General features: G+C 38.5%; 1 protein-coding gene across 2 annotated transcripts in view; it reads right to left on the bottom strand.

The window, feature by feature from the left end:
• The window catches only part of LOC128890752 (synaptogenesis protein syg-2-like), a 259,753-nt gene extending 248,968 nt beyond the window's left edge, over positions 1-10,785 (bottom strand). For both annotated transcript variants that reach the window (XM_054149556.1, XM_054149557.1), the window contains exon 1: positions 10,576-10,785. The gene's annotated coding sequence lies outside the window, so the exon portion shown is untranslated. The remainder of the gene's footprint in view (positions 1-10,575) is intronic.
• Positions 10,786-18,227: the final 7,442 nt, after the last annotated feature.

Raw genomic sequence — 18,227 nt, 5'->3', positions numbered from 1 at the left:
GGTTGATATATAAATATTCAGAAATTGCTTCTAGTTTCTGGCAATTAGTATCCTCGTCGCGACGGCTACTCGGACGTCCACGTAATCGACAGTAGTAGAAGTCACTAATTTCTCCTCCCTTGACGCGCAACTTCACTAGTTCGTAACTCCGCGACGAACCTTGCCATTTTAACGTGCACAATCATATATTGTAATGATATTCCTATACATAATATTCTAAGAGACGGCATTAACCATTTACAGTTTCCAAATTTTCTGATTTCGGTACATTTTTTTCGAGCCTCGTTCGACATAGGAACGCAAAGGGTTAAAGTATATTGATTGTCGAACTATCTTACGCAACCTCATCCTACCTTTTACCCAATCATTAGATACGATGAACGATAAGATGAAATGACAAGAATAAACTCCGATAAACGTATGATTGTCCTTCTTGAAAGCCACATTTGCATTTTCCTTCAATTTCTCATCGACCTTCGTTTTTCATATCACAAAGCAGCTACAACGCAACATATGCTAACGATAAATTGAAAAGGTGTATCGACTCCTCGAAGAATTTTATCGTCGATGATTGATGAACAGAGATTCCATCTACCCAGCGACAGCCTTCATACTGTTACACTGCCGGCATGTTACATCGCCGTGTGCAAATCAAATACCATATAATCACTCTGCCAGGACTTCCGTTCCTTCCACCATCGCCACCAACTTTCCTTTCGACCTACGCCATTGTCGTCAACCATCCTAAATCCTCCTACTACTCGCGTTCCACTGGCACTCCGGACCGTGGCAAGACATAATTGAATAAAACCGCTAAGTGATTAATTGCATGAACCTTCGCGGTGCTCTTCCTTCCCAACTAACTTCGTGCTCGAGTTTAAAGGACATTTACTGCGTTCTATTGCTTTTTATGCTGATTCAATGATCGAGTCGGTCGTGCTATCGTACGATCCGGGGTCGGTGGACGGACCCGTCACTCTAGACTACGATACTCGGAACACACAGAAAGCACTTATACTGTAGAATATTTTTTGTACTGCCATTGAACGTGTATTGAATAATGAACAAAATTTTACTAATTTAGATTTTTCAAGTAAAACAGCGATGTCGTAAAAGTCTGTAAACGAAAGTTCTCGATATTCGGACAACAAAAAATATTGTGCGTTATTTGTGTCGGAGGAAAATAAAATAGAAGTTATTATCGAAAACGCGAGCGGATGAAAAGTTTACGAATGGGGTTGTCAGCCGTTGCTTTCACGTAGCAATAATTCGATCGCGTGTTAATTTTGATGAACACCAATGTGCCAGAAATTTACCAGTTAATTTTCTGCATGAGAGTTTCGCGCACAGATCATCATTCGAGTAACATAACGATATTATACATTAATTAAGTGGGATTTACTAGTTACGATATTCTGAAATCGTGCGTCACTTTTAAAACTTTCGAATGGGCCAGTAGCCGTTCTAGAACGAAGACGGTAACTTAAATTATGTTTGATGTAACATTCGTGTATTTAATTTTCATTACATCGTTCAATTTTCATCCAATTTTCATTCGTGTATTTCATTTCCGTTACAACTAATCAAAAAGATCGGTCTCCTGGGAATGAGTTGCACCAATTTTCATTCGTGTATTTCATTTCCGTTACAACTAATCAAAAAGATCGGTCTCATGGGAATGAGTTGCACCAAACAAAATTGCTTATATTCAAACTGCACGTACTTTATTGACCCTTTGCTTCACGTTGCAAGGAACACTAATGTTTCACGAAAACCGAGTTTGCAAAACGCTGGGTTAGCCTGTCACAGGCGTTATGTTTTTTCATTCCCGTAACTGTTTACCAGGACTTCCGACGCGAGAGGAACCGCATTTTGAGTCGGCGCGGGGCGAGTTCTTTCTGCAATTGGAAACTTTGACAAAAGTTCTAAGTGGGAAAAGTTCTTAATGAAGTTCCCCTGTCTTATCCAGTAACGGCAACAGAAAGATATCGCAAACGCGATTACGCATTTAAAATTTTTGCCTATTGTTGGAGACGTTCATTCTGAAATGTACGTTTCGTAGAAAATAAAATAACAGAACTAGAAGAACTTCACGTTTGTTCTCGCGAGAATATAAATAGCGTCGACATCAGAACAACTTTTTAATTATCTTCCAAGAAAAAGTAGGAGGTACAACATTTTGTTCTTTTAACGTCATACGTGTGTCTGGAAGGTCTGATTATGGCAAGCAATCTTTAAATGTTATTATTGTGTATATTTAATTCTCGATAGGATTAGAGAACTTTAAACAGGTTGCAAAAATTAGTACCTACTACCACAAATGTTAAAAATTAATACCTACTACCGCATCTGTCGAAATATGAATTTCCATAAACATCCTCAGTCTATTTCTGATTATGTACCAACAAAATTTTATCCTCGTAGGAATTTTCAGGAATGTCAGTTCGTCAGTCAACGTGCTAATCAATATCGTACACCATTTTTACTACACTCAACCACACATTTATCATGGTAGCCACTTATTCAGCGATCCGTTACACTCCGCAGCAAATTAGTTTCCAGTTTACAACGAACCCGTACGTATTCTAGTGGGATTTGAAATGATTGATTGACTGTGTACACCATGCAACCACAATTTTCATCTTGAATTTTCGATGCACTCGTCGATAGGTCGCTTTTTTTTCCACGGAGAAACTCCGCAGGAGAAAAACCCCCACTTTATCCATAACTTTTGGTTGAAGTTACGCTATTAAATCGAATTTACTTGTACGTCTCCTCGCGTTCAGGCCTGCCTGAGTTTCACTGCTTCAAACCTTGGCACCAGAATGATGGAAGTGATTAGATTTGCGGGGAGTAGGAACCAATGAATTTATTGGTTTCCGTGGAAAACTTTCGCATCCGCGAAACGGAAAAGTAACTCGTTTCGCTCGAGACGTATGACATTCCATCGGAGCGTCTTCGCGTCCCGGAGATATTTGTCACCGAAACTTCGCGTTTTCACGTTTAATCTATGCCAATCTACGTTACGCTGAAATCACACACCACTGACACGCCCGATGATTTGTCCGATCGCATCGGAATTTCGTCTCATTTTCGAATATATTACGACGTTGCACTTCGTTCACTAAACACGTTTTACTATTTCGGCACTGGGGCATGGACGTTAATATTGGTTTCAATATTTCGAAGAATATTTATTCACAGACAGGGCTGAAAGAATTTTTTGGAGAGGTTTTATAACTTGCATTAGTTTTTAATTTTTTAGTGTTTCTATTTTTTTTTTTTTTTTTTTTTTTTTTGACATTTCCAAGGTAAATTGTGCACAATTTTCTATCGAGGTTAATTTAAATTTATTATTCAAAGTGCAAAGTTGACCCAATACGTAGGATATGTTACGTTAAGACGGTCGAACACGTTCGTGGCTAACTTCGCATGGCATATAGAGTAAGCTCAACTTTAGACATTGTTGAAGAGGTGGTTGGACTGATAACTATGAGGGGCATTACAAGAGGAACAGATGTTCCTGAAGCATTACTCAAGTGTACTACAGATATGAAGCTGAGTCTATCAGAGCTAGCGTGGGTAACATCGAATAGAGCGCCCGAACATGGTCGGGGAAAAGAAAATCCTTGTTGGCGAGCCTGTCCACATTACTGCACCTGTATGTTTAAATAAATGGTCCAAAAAATGTTGCGATAATAACAAAGTAAAATTACGAAAGTATAATTGAAGCTTTTTCCAAGATGTATATCACAATTTCAATATATTATCAAAATAGTTTATAGCATATAAAGCGTATAGTAATTAAAAGAGAAATATCATGTTTAAAAAGTTTCCATTAATGTTCATTATAACTTCGTGAAACATTTATATATTTTTATAACTGTTTGTAGATATTTTGTAAATAGGTACAAATAACAAGCGAAGAATAAGAAAAATCTTGCCCGTAAGAGATGGCTAAAAAATCACATTTAATCGCAAGCCTGCTAATGTATTAAAAAATTGATTATTCTTGAAATCAGATTCAGGTCATGAAAAGAATGTGGCCGAGTATCCACTCGGATGAGGTGGCCAGTGGCCCTTGTTGGGAAGAAGGTTGCCGACCCTTGAGTTACGCGGTTCACCCCGTATTCTGTTGCTAAAGCGTTGCGACGAACAAACATCTTGCAACGAGACCAGGAGGATCTCGAGTGTTATTCGAGGACAATAAGTACGGCGGCCGAGTGAAAATGCACAACGGTAGCACTATTCATTCTCTCTCCTCCCGCAGACCGGAAAATGTCGTCCAGTGGAACTCTCCACCGCCCCAAGTCACTTTCCCGGGGGCGAAAAACTTTATTAAACGCCGACATCACCGACGTTCGCATTATCTCTCCGGTTCGCGTTCCATCGGTGGAAGTTACCGCACCGAATCGAATTTGCTAATACGCTGCCAGCCCAGAGGGACTCTACTCGTCGCGTACCCCGTAACGTTGACCGAGTTATTTAACGAAGGGAGAAACACCGCCCCTAACACCTTATTATGCGCGAACAACCGCGGATTATTCATTTACTCGTTTCCATTTTATTTTATTTTCCTTACTAATTTAACCTATAATCTTTATGCTTTATGTAATTTATCAAATTCTTTTAACAATCATTGAACGCGCGTTTAAAAATAACATAACGGTTTAACAGACATTTAAAAATCACCGATACGCAAACGAAACAATTAAATGTCAATTGAAATGTCTAAAATCGTTGACGATTATCGTTTAACCGATCCGATCCTGTCAGCAAATGTGGGTGCTCAGTCGACAATGCTGTTTGTACGTCGAACGTCTAAGAGCGGTTAGCAAATTTGCTCGATAGACGCGCCTACCGAAATTCCACACGTCCACGGAGCGCTTAAACCTAGCCCATCGAAGAGAACACGTTATTGTCCAAGTGCTGGTGCTCATAAATGAAGCGAATTGGAAAGAAAATTTCGAATTGCGATTTTTGGGCGATTAAATACAGATTAACTTAGGTTTAAATTATTTTTTGTTAGATCATCGAAACTGCTTGAAAAATCACGAGGATTGAATTGCGACACACCCCGTATATTTCTTTGAAATTTTTATTTAAAACTTGCGGTTTTATTTCAGAATAAAGTCAACGAATTCGTTCGAAAGAGTTTCACGTTTAAATATTCAACGTGTGTCGCGTAATTACGCTTTCACCGTATTAGTATTTTTATTCAAGCATGAATTATTGAAACAGCTTATTTTATATCACTATTGTCGTTACTATTACGGATTCGTTTGTATTGCTCATACGCGGAGGATTAGTATAATACACGTGTATGTACATATAAAAATAGGATTCAAAATGTCAGTTATATTTCACAGTTTTGAATTGAAACGGAATATTGTTTTGGGTAGATTTTATTCTGTTACCACTTTTAATCCTACAATCTATACACGTACGGAGTCACGACATCGGTTGTGGGTTAAATTAAACGCGAAGGTTTGCAAGTAAACACGAATAGCCACTTTTAAAACGTTCGGAACCTCGATAACGCTTTGTCGAAATACAAAACTACAACTCCGAGTTAAATACAATTGGATTCAGTTACAACGAGCGTAAACATTACTCTTTGTAATTGTTCACTGTATCAGCAATTAAGTAAATATTCCTTTCTTAATTCTGATTAACATGATGAAAGCGATATTAGGGAGAAAAATAATATGACTGTGCAACCAAATATAAACACTCGCTATAAGCGTAAGGAATTCACAACTGCCCGCGTAAACCAGATATTAAAATGTACATACAATCTCTTTAATGTGTAATTCTTTCCTTTACTTCGCGTAGAAAGAAAAACTTCACTCGAAGGTGTTACTGGCCACTGGGTCAGACGTCATACAGTCAGTCATCACAGATAACATTACGGTGGCCATATTCCACTTACTCGTAGTTTCATATTCCCCTTAATCCCGTCCTGTCCTTTCTTTCTCTCTGCGATAGAACACTCGCTAGAATTAAAACTGAAGAGGGCTCCCACCAGCGCGCAAGATTTATTTGCACCTGCACCGCAAAATCTTTTATATTAATTACACGTCTGATTGACTGTACTTCTTATTTCGATAATCCTCAGAGTCGTGCTTATCAAGTCGAGTATTTCTCAAATTTCCCTCACATATTACATTTTTCTACCATTTCTTTTACACACGAACGCTATAGCGGTTGTATTTTACAGGTATATCAACGAACATACTTGACCGTATCGATTCGCGCAGATTTGCATGCAGATATCAACAAGTTTTGATAAAAGTTAATTACGACCTACGTCAGGTGTAATAAAATAACCTTTTAAATGATTATTACGCGTAAGAACTTTCACGTATGATGGTTAACATAGGAAAATGGCGCGGTACGATAGGCGCGTTGCCTTTTCTCTGCTTGATAATTTTAACACGAAAAAAATGTATGATTCATGATTACTATCACTGCTTTAAAAGAAGTTCGTTGGATGTTTTGTCGATTATTCGCGTCACGGTGTTACCAGCTCTACGGTGCTTAAAAATTATTGATTTACCGATATACCGAGGGATTAATTTGACGAACAGTCATTAGGTGTAACGAAACAGCGGTATAATCAAAAGTAAGGGGAAATGAAGAGGGATGATTCAGTTTCATTTTATTTTTTAATTAGTTTCATTTTATTTTTGTACGCTTTTCTTTATCCTTTTTCTGATTCCAATCGAATTTTTAACTTACTGAATTCATTTGTTTACAGGAATGATATTTTATTTTAAAAATTTCAGAAAGTTCTTTTTTATACATTAATTTTACTTTAATTAATTACTTATTTTGGAAGGATTAAAAGGGGGGATTACGGAGTTTCGATAGAAACATGAAAGAATCGGAAATTAGAGTATATCGACATCCCTTTTGGTACCAGAAGTTATAGGTGAAGGAAATGTTTCGATTCGTATGTAGAACAAAAAAATAAAAAGAAGAAATAAAAAGAAACGTAACTAATGTAAAGTATTATTTATTTCATTACATTTAACATTGTTTTTGGATACAAAGATCTTTACTTGGTCCAAAAATCTTTACTTGAGATCGTAATATTTATTAAAGAACGAATAAACTTATGGTATTACTTCCATTCAACCTTACATTCTATGAGAATTTACGTTATCTATTTTATAGTGGTATTAGTGGTATGTTTTTTTTCCTCCAAACTATCAGCAGTATGGGCTTCCCGAGTGTTTTTTTATTGAGAAGGATCGACCTTTCGGAATAAATTTCCTCCTAGGTAAAATAGTCGCTTTAGCAACGTGAAAAATAAAAAAGTATGAAAATGAAAAAAAAAAGAATAAAAACTCCGTTTTTCCATTAACACACTTTCAGAGTAAAAATTAAATTTTGTAAACTTACTCTTGATTGTTTTCTAGGCTTGAAGTTAGCGAATAAATTCCATGAACCATTGCATTACGAAAAAATGAAAGAATATCATGTTCGTTTCTTCATTTACGTTATCATATTTACCATTACTTTATCAAATATTACTTCGTCTATTTCATCATTGCTGACAATTCTTGTACATTCGAAACGGAAACAATTAACAGCCATCCACTTTTTGGTAATCCCGTATAAACAATAATCAATACGGCCCGGCGCAAATTTTTAAGCGCAATGAATAATTAGCAGTTAGCTTCGCGAAGTTTATTTCCGTTGGGAAACGTGTTTTACGTTTCCTTCTATTGCAATCTCGTTAGATTTTGCGTGAAACAGGCCGGTTACACATTAAAAGAAAAAGAGGTGTAGCGTACACCGAATCTAGATAGAAGCACGAAGGGGTTAAAGGAAAGAGTAATGGAAAGTGAGCGGATATGATCAGGAAAAAGATTGCAATAGCCAGGCGCAACGCGCGGTAAAGAACCAAAAAATTCGGCGAGCTGAGAAACAGGAATTGAAAGAAACTACACCTGTACCGCGATCAACACGATATTCTTTCAACAGGATTTACAAAATAACGAATTTCTACAAATAACGTTGTGCTGTACGTATGTATAATCAGTCATTTTTTTTTTTTCAGGTAAAAGTTTTCACAAAAAAATTTGTTTTCCAGAGATGTCGCGTCCACGCATTCATTGAATAGATCGTACACAGACGTCCAAGGAACCGATCTCTGAAAGGCCCCGTCAACGTACCTTAAAACACCTGTCGGTGTCATCGACTCGAAAGGAAACATCCTTTTTGTTCAGCGCGCGGACAAATCAATACGGATTAATTTGTCGATAAAAGTATCGTATCGAGGGTGGGGGTGAATTCTGCGCGCCAGTGAATCCTCAATTACCAAACGGTCGACCGAGAAAAACTCGTTGAACTCGTTAAGCCACAGCGAGCGGACCTGTTACCAATCCCAACGCGACGGTTTCAACGTCGAATAAGATTCGTGCGACGATGAAATCACGACATGGGGCTGACTGTAACGTATCCGAAAGTCACGTATAAAACCGAGGGAGCCTCTCGATTCCGACGAAGCCAACTGAAAATGAAAATTCACCACGGCACGAGTCGTTGAGCCGGCGGTACACGCGAAACAATTCCTCCTGCAAAACCTTTAACGCGGTTTACGCTGGAACCGCGGCCGCGCAACGGCCGTACAACGATCGCATTCCGAAGAAACGTGTCGTATAAACGGGGGCGAGCCCGAATTTCGCGCACCAGTCACGACAATTTTCACTAGCTCGATCGCGAATCTGATTTCTCGGGGGCAGGAGAACGTACGTGCCCTGTAACGCGTTCCGGGAACGGATACCATGGCGCGAATATAATTCTGTTTTTTATCTGTAAACTTTGAGATGCTGGTACTCAGGCTGAAGCACACATATGTACGTGGAAAAACACGCGATGCGTGTCATGAAAATGGTGAATGGAATCTTGCGATTTTGAATGACGTACAACGTGATCGGCTTTATATAGAAATTTATTGCAATATTATCGAAGTATCCAATATCGAATTGGATACTTCGATAATATGGGAGAGGGTATTATTTTTGCAGCCGATAAAATAATTCCCTTCCGGTTTCGTTTGTTAAATTTGAATAATCCATATGTGAAGTGGTAAGGTTATAGGACAAGCGCTAATTTAAGGTTTCTTTCTCAGAAACTCAGTGGATTAGGTAGCGGCTTCCCCTGCATCTATCTACGCGGTTAAGATTCTATACGAATGAGGTACTAACGTATCGTTTACTTTTTCTCTGAACCAAGAGACTGGTTCGACGATCGACATATTAAGAAAACTGAAAATTACGGTTTACGCTTTAACGGTAAAACTACCAAGCTGCCGGATTGGATCTATGCAATTCTAGCTTAGCGTAGGCAAAATTATTTTTCATCCTTGAAGAATTAATTTTAATAACCTGCATGTACCAAACAAAACTGAATATCGCTGATTCAAGAAAAATGGAAATTGGAGACGTTGATGCTTTTCGTTGCAATAGTTGATACTTGGGGAAAGCACTAACGAAAAACCAATTCTTTAATTTAAAGAATGAAAAGTTATCCGCTTACGAAAGTACCGTGTATTTTGTTCGAAGCATCGACACAACGTCATTTCTGTCCCCCGTGTACTTTGCACTAATAGCATTACGAACTGACAGTCGATGACAGGATCTACTCCCAGGGTGTATTTTGTTACGAGTGGGCTGCTGATGCTTATGCAAATTCACTTTATTGTAGATACAAATGAGGAAATGATATTTAAATGAAAGTATCTCTTATTTTGTAAATACTGTAACATGTTTTTAATGTTGATATTTTATGCATTTTTTAAATTTATGCGCTTCACACATTTCCAATTGCCATAAATGCATAAACATCCGCAAAATAGTTACGTACTTTATACGTTTAAATTTTTATGTCATTAAGTTAGAATTATTGCACCGACATTTCAGCTATGCAATGACTCTATTCGCATATTTCCTATTTGAATGTTCTTTTTTTAATATCGACTGCGTTTTTAATTCCCGAGACGCTGCGAGAGAAACCAATCCTAATCGCCCTCACGTAAACCTCAACTACCGAACTGTGGAAGTTAATCTTTAATACGTGCATACTCTAAAGACTTGGACTACCGTCACGAGTGAAAGCACCGAAGATCGAGGTAATCCTACATATTTCTGTGCATCATCCAGAATCGACGATGAGGAAGCGATTAATTCATTTCACGCGTAGAAATAGATATACCGAATCGACTTTTTCGATAGTTCCAGTGTTAATTCCAAAAGTCAATAACCCAACCCCTATCACCGAATCCTTTTCATCTCCCGTCGTTGGAAGATTTAAAACTCGCGAATCATAACAGACTGAACCCCCAATAATCTCCAAAAACTTTCCAGCGACCATCATCCTCGGATATCCCGAAGGAAACTTTGATTTTCCCCGCAGAACTAGTCCTAGAAGATTAACTCCGCGCGTGTGAAAGAACCCGCGGCGAGTGGAAGTTTCGAATGAAACTATGTTTAACAACTTTTTCTCGGCAACTTCGTACTGAAAGCTTGCGAATAAAAATGTTGTCACTGATCACTAATTAATAACCTTTTGAAATCTCGGTATCCCCACGACGCGTGCTGTCGTAAAGTTTCTCGCGGAGCATCCCCTATCGGGCGAAGGGACGTTCGCAAACGGGGGTTCCTCGAGTACTCGAACGTGTCGGTTGCGTTTATATGCGTGGGCGTACGATACGCGAGTAGCGTACGTGTGAACGAAAACCGAATAAAAATACGCGTACGCTCGCGACGATCGCGGGCTGAACACTGGCGCGTCGCGCTGCCCGGACTTTTAGTTCCTGGCGCTACCGACAAGCGTCGCGACGCTTCTCGGCGCCCCACTCCCTCACTTTCAGCCCTTGGTCGTCCGTGCTGGTCGGCCCCTTCAAATTGTGCGGCGCGTTTCACGGTATCCCTCGACTCGGTGGTCCTCGTATACTTCCATTATCAATCGCCGTGACGCATCGTATCGTCACCTGTACGCGTAGTCTTTTGACGTGGCGCCGCACGGACCCCCTCATCCACCCCACGATGCACCGACTACATACACGCTTTATGTATTCGTAACTTCTTAATTAATCAATTTTTCTCACTTGGGACTCTTAATACTTTCCTGAAGAGAATATAGAGATACATCTATCAAGGAGGTGTTTTGCTGTGGACGAGTGGAATTTCTGATTTTTGAGAATTTCTTTCGTTGAATTGGTTGTTAGTTGCATAGCATCGAAAAATATGACACAGAAACTGAAAAAAAAAATATATTGCAGCATTTTTGTACGTTTTCTGTTCAGTTTATTTCTGCAAAAGGAAATATATCGAATTAAAATTTCAGTGTACTCGTTAATGTAATAAAATGTCTATCCCCGACTCTCCATTCTGAACATTTCTGGAGATTGAATTAGAATGCTCCTGAATGCGTGGATTTATTGGGTGTGAATTCAACGTCTTACTGGTAGCGTAGACAAATTGTTTCAAGCCACTGTGTGTAGATGTGAAATATTTAAAGGAAGGCATGGCTACATAGTCGAGGATCTGAGAAACTCAGGAATAAAGGAATGCCCTCTGGCGGTGGGCGCGAAAGGTCAAACCTAAAAATACAAAGTGAGTCACCTAACTTGACGACCTTAATTACTCGTGAATTGCCCCATCGCTCGAAGAAATTCTTTAATCAACGGTTCCATGGCATCGAGGGAGGCATACGTATGTATAATCCAATAATTAACCTTTGCTTCCCTTCGTTTCCAGCTTGGATGGTAGTCATCCTTCGTTTAAATAATATATTTAATTAATTAAGTGCACAAGTCGTAATAAAAACAATGAATTCCGTACAAAATTATCAAAAAATTTTCAAGATATCTTAACTGGATTTAATGCGTATAAATGATAGATTAATGTTTAGTTTCTGCTAAATCTACCAAATTCCATTTTTGTTTTGTTTAATGAAACCTCCCTCCCCCGCTTCTTTATAAATATCCAAAGGGAACGACAAAACTGAATGATAGTTTCAACTCGATCCCATCGCTACCGCACTCTATGCATCTGAACTTCCGGTCGAAGTAGAAAGAGGTGGAAGAATTCCCCTCAACAGGACAATTGGCTGGAGGGTCAACCAAGTTGATCTTTCATTTGCTCGACCTTAAACATTGGTGGTGAGAGTACATACTGTTAGTTGACTCTAGCATAAATATTGTCATACGCAGGAGAGAATTACTGTAGCGAATTCTTTATTCAGATGCACGGAACTTGCGATTGCGTTGGTTTTCATGTTACATTTTAGCACTATTTAAAATCGTAAATACGGAATAATTGATTTTATTTTAAATTTTCCGCAAAACTATGAAAATAAAACAATTTATATGTTGCAGTAAGATTTAAGTACACTGCTAATAATGTTGTTTAAATTCATATTTCATTCATTTTTATTTATTTCCAGTTTACTAGTAATTTAAGCGATAATGATTCGTGAATGTAGCATTCGAATTTTCATGTAAAATATTTAAAGACCCAAGAATATAATTAAATTGTAAGACAGTGTTAGTTTATGGTACCTGAACTTAATTACGTTTCAAATGCTCAAAATGATGTCCGACCGCAGTTATAAACTTTCTGAAAGGAGCAATCGCGAATTGTGATGGTCTTTCAACTGTTGCTGATAGAAGCACAAGCTCCAATTATGCGATTCATCATGGTCTCTGTAGCAGTAGGTTGCTGACGATAAACGTTTCCTTTTAGTTTTTCTCGAAAGAAAAAATTTTAAGACTGGTAAAAGAAGCTTTAGATAAGTACAAATTATAAGAGAGATTTATCAACTCGACAATCAACGTATTAAAAAATCAAGGAAAATCACAATGACAGTTACACAAACGACAGTTACACAATTTTTTGGATTACTCTTATTTGGTTAAATCAGAGTTTGAATCTCCGAATCGAGACGTTTCAACGACCGATATCTTTTCTAAGCTATTACAAGTATATATTCAAACTCAAAGAGAGTTTTTTTTGTTTACCATGAAAATTTCTCTTTCCATCCGTCACTTTCCCTCTAGCGCTCCCGGCCTGTAACCGAAGCACTCTATTTCCTGTTTGACGACAATTTACGATTTAATGAGCAAGCAAGGCGCCAGAGGAAGAAAAAGTAACGAGCCTCCCGCGCTTCCCACGCGACGATCTTTCTACGCTTTATATTGACTACGTTATTGCGGTAAAAGGAAGCTTATAGGATTTCTCGCTTCAGCTACTAGTTTACTGTAGCTTCCGCTGCGAGTGGAAACGGTAAGGACCTCCTTTTCTCAGCACGCAGCTCTTACTGTATCGAGATGCAGCCTTTCAGGAAGATATCGTCGAACGTTTCGCCGACCATGGGAATAGAGAATAAGAAGGGAAGTATTGGAGAAAAACCGAGGAAAATCTAGCGAGAGAACGCACAAGGCGTTCGGCTCGTTTTCTCGATATCGCGAGAATACCTGTGGCTGTTGTTCTCTTTCATACTGAATTAGAGCACTGATCGCTATCAGGACAAAGCGTGGAATCTTTGGTTTTTCTCTGTATTATCTCATCAATCACTTTTACACGACTTCTGCGCAAGGTGAATGCTATTGGGCGGGAAGGTAAATATTTATTTCTCGTGAAATATTTAAGATATTGTTGAGAATAATTACAGCAAAGAGGAAGAGAGAGAGAGATTGGGAAAAACAGTTAAAAGTAAAAACTGTATGAAAGTTACTGTAAGGGTCAAGTAAAAATAAAGAGGAAATTCGGAATGAATGGTATAAATTCAGAATGAAAATTCGTTGTAACTAACTTATATTCGCGAAACTTAGCGGGGTTCTGGAACCAAAAATAATTCAATTTTCACTCGAAGTACCTTCTTTACGTCAAGAATTGGGAAGAATTGGACGGTATTTATTTTTGTATTTTCGGCGCTTGAACTTCAGTTTTTGCAGCTAAAAGAAAATTGATCCAAAAGTGAACCGGTCAAGGAGTATTAGTATTTAAAAGTAGTTTTAAAAATATTAAATATTAAATAAAAAAGTGACAACCCGGTCTTAATCAATAGTAATTTTATGTTTACAGCTGAACCAGTCGTGCGTTTTTTAATTTGCCACAAGATATACAATTCGCGTATCTTCGCAATGCCGCTTAAATGCCACTTAGCACCTCGTAAAATTCTTCGAATAGCGATGCACGGATGGGAATAATGTATGCAAGCAACGTTCCAAGGATAAACTCGTGACAAATTTCGTGAGTTACGTTTCGGCCACCGACCGTTACGCATCAGTTTCGTAGTAGCGGTAGCCTGAATTGTATCAATGACACCTCATTTCCATACATCAATAAACCCATAGAGTACATACCCTCAGAGTAAATCACATTAATCGATGACACGTAGACTGTTCCGTAATATCTGGTGCCATCATCAGGGACAAATTTAACGCTACTAAGAATAAAGTAAGTTCGCATAAGCGCGTATCTTACGTGGTCTTGCGTATGTGAGCTTACACAAGCTAAGATATTTGGTACAGCGAATTCCATCATACTGATGCCTTATTTACTATGTAGGTCGTGCTTTATTTACACACAGGGAGTAAATTTAATATTTTTCCTTAAGTTTAATCTTCTGTAATTATTCCATCGCTTGAAATTTCAAATTGGAGATTTATATCGTTAAAATAAAAATTCATGTATCATTAAAGACTTGCTACAGTAAGTTTAGGTAAGTGTGCCCAATTCTTTCAAGTTGACAATTCAACAATCTCGTTTCTCGAGATTCGTCGCATTTGGAACACAACTTTTCGAATGCAAATATGCAAAGTGAGCACCAAATCGTTAGAGTCTCTGGAAGGTTAAACGAATTTCAATTTGCGTTTCAATATCGAATTTCAATTCTATTCAAATGTGCATTCGCATCCATATCTGCAGTGTAAATTACTTATCATCCGTAATAGATGCTTTAACCTTCTCTTTTAACCTGATTGGGATATCAGTTCGTAGCTAGTGCGGGTTACAGTAACCTCAGGTTGGTAACCTTAGTTTTTCCTTTGGGCTAGGCAGTGATTACTATCTCATACCGTTCTAGGAACGGTCCGTACTTTTGATAAAAGCATCGTTGAGAAAAAGTAGTCGTGAGAATAATATCTCCGACATAATGAAACATTTATGATACGTAGAGTAACATTCGGTGTTCGATTAAACAGTAATAACAATTACGGTTCGGAATAAATGACCACTGGCCACTAGACAGCTGAGTGACCACTAACTGACCACTGCTGACCAACGTTCCCCAGCACTTTGAAGTATAAGAAAGACAAGTATCGGCCGCAAAGGGATGCGTGTTGCCACGCACGGAAACTGCGGTAGTCTCAGGATTAGAACTCTCTCTCCTGTAAGACATATTTGCCGGTGAACCAATGGTTCCCGGCGCGACACGGTAAGGGGCGTGATGCCAGTCAGACGTCGTAAGTCATGTCCGATATTGGCTCTGTCAACGGGTTGCAGGAAGTAGAGGGCTGACACGGAAACGCCGATTGTCTTCCTCTTGCATTATTAGACTCGCCAAGAGGAAACGGGACTGACCCAGTAAATCTGTCTGCGTCGCGTCTGCTGTCGCGTCGTGTTCGTAATCTCACTTTAGCTTCACTTTCACCTCTAAAAAGTGAAAATTTTCAATAATTGCTTGTCAGATTCGGACTAGGAAATCGAAGGAACCAGGTGTTCTATTTCCTTCTTCGCGTACGGAGTTTCTAAGATTGTAAAGAGGGAGATCGAAGGTACTTCGTTTCCTTCTATCTCCCTCCGAATGTCCAAAGTTGTATAAGTTTTCGTCCTAAATAAATTTTAATATTTTATTAAAAACTTTGGAACCGTTTATTGATATGACCCAACCCCCGCTGCAGTTACTCGCGATAGAAAGAGCTTTTCCAGCCAGTACGACGGAAATAATTTTTTCACGGGACGTCATTCAATACCATTGTTTATTTTGCACTAGCCAACTCTCTGCCATTTAGCAGCAGTATTACACAATAATCCATTCATACGTAAATTTCATGAAGTTGATGCAATGGTGCAGCTTTGTTGTGTATTCAATAATAGGTATTGAACACCTAGTCAACAATCGAGCTATAATATTTTCGCGATGCAGTAAGACCCACGGTTAGCGCTCATACGTGTATAGAATGTAGAGCGCTAAACGAATCTGTGCTAAACGGGGTCATTTCAACTTTCCTCCAATTCGGATAGATGAAACGATAAATGTGAATAGAACGGAATCGAATCTTTCTTCGGTCGTTATATTATTAGAAAACTTATTATTTATTCATCGTTGCTATCCGAATTTCAAATTGCGAGTATAATTAGCGGCACCTTGGGGGTGCGTATTATTTTAGGCAAATTTTGAAGAAAATTGGTTGATGAAGATGGATGTTTTCCATTCACAAGACATTCTTTAATTTTTTAAAAAAAGCATCTCCAAAAATATGTGGTTTAAAAATTTAGTTCATGGAGAGGGATGTTTCGCGTTAAGTAAGGCTGATCGAACAGCTGAAACGCGCTGAAATAATAATTACTAATTAATATTTAATCATATTTTTGAATGATCGAAGTTGACAGAACTACTGAAAAAACATACAGCATTTTTTTAGATTGTTTAAAAAAAAAAAAAAGGAACTTTTTCAGTTTGCTGTATTCCGCTGAATAGTAAGGAACAGATTCATTCAAGTGGGACTAAACGCCAGAAGGCCTAAGGAAAAGCCACTTTTAACAAAAGAAAATGAGAAAGCTCGCTCACGGTTGGATGGAGAATATGCTGACTGGACCGAGGAAACGTGAAAAAAAAAGTAATCTTTTCAGACGAATCGAAATTGAACCTCGCAGGAGATGACGATCGAACATTTTTGTTCGACTTTATAAAAGTGAAGAATTTCTGTCAGCGTACATCGACTTGACAGTCGAATTTTCAGAAAGTCTGAACTGCGTGGGTATTTATTCTAGCAACGATTTAGAAGGTTCTCTTTGATAGACAGCAAATATCTATTTTAACGTTTATATTTCTGGTCTACAGAAATTTGTATTTCTGACAAATTTGTATTTGTCTTTTATTTTCGGTGGTCGCAATTAACTGGATTAAAAATTTCTCGTAAAAATGTATTAACGTTAATATTTACATAATTTATAAAAATGGATTTAACATGTGCATCAATCTTTCGTTTGATATTAAAAAAATTGGATTTGTTCTATAGCAATTGTATTTGATTAAAAAACAGAATTTCAACTCCCCTTTTGAAAATTCCTTTATAAGTAAGTTCTGAACGTCTAAACGCATGCTACAATTTGAGATTACTGCAACATTTGACTTAATCTCACGTTAAAATTCAAATTACAGGGAAGGAATTATCGTACGGTAGAACCTCGATTATTGCACAAGAGCCTCGTTCATTACGTCGTGTCAACAAGTGGAGTCGATGGTCGCTGAGCAACAAGTACGGTTGAGAATAGTAGTGGAGACATGCTAGGTAGGCCTACTATTTATCGAACTGCTAATCTCGATTATTTCAGGAGTCTCGACTATTCGAGGAACAGTTACGGGCACCATGGAAACAACCGACATAGACTCCACCTATAAAAGTTCACAGGTACCAGTTTTGACAGTGACATATATTCTCTGCGTGGACAATAACAAACACAAAACGCTTCAAAGAATAACTGTAGTACCACCAATATTATTCAATGTTTCAAACTTTTAAGTGTCGCTCGTTTCCATGGTATCATTTCTCGCCCTAATCGAGGTTTCACTGAACACCGACTTTCACCGTGTCTTTGTGCTCATCGGTTGACTCCGCGTTCGTAATAGGCTTATAATGTCTGATGGAACGACTGGACGAATCGGTAATTAGTATCTCGGAAGAAACGCATGCCAACCGATAGCCGCAGCCGAAGGGGTGCATTGTTGTCACGGTCTTTGACAGGGTAATAGAGAAAGCAAGCAACTGGACCGGTCAGGTAGAGGGCTAGGGAAACTGGAGTAAATGCGACGGTTGCTATTTGCTTCGCCGCTGTGCCCGATTAATTTCGCAGCAATGCCTGCGGGCTCGAAGGACATTGGTTACGATTGTTCTCGGCTTTGTCGATCTCAAAACCGTGTAAATGTCCAGCAGAGGTTCCCGTGCATTTCCTAATTAAACTACCACTGCGAAGCACGTACGCTCG

The sequence above is a fragment of the Hylaeus anthracinus genome, unplaced genomic scaffold (assembly GCF_026225885.1).
Source record: "Hylaeus anthracinus isolate JK02 unplaced genomic scaffold, UHH_iyHylAnth1.0_haploid 12001, whole genome shotgun sequence".
In the NCBI taxonomy this organism is placed as follows: domain Eukaryota; kingdom Metazoa; phylum Arthropoda; class Insecta; order Hymenoptera; family Colletidae; genus Hylaeus; species Hylaeus anthracinus.
The sequence above is the reverse complement of the archived record's forward strand: the minus strand, read 5'-3'. Positions and strand labels throughout refer to the sequence as shown.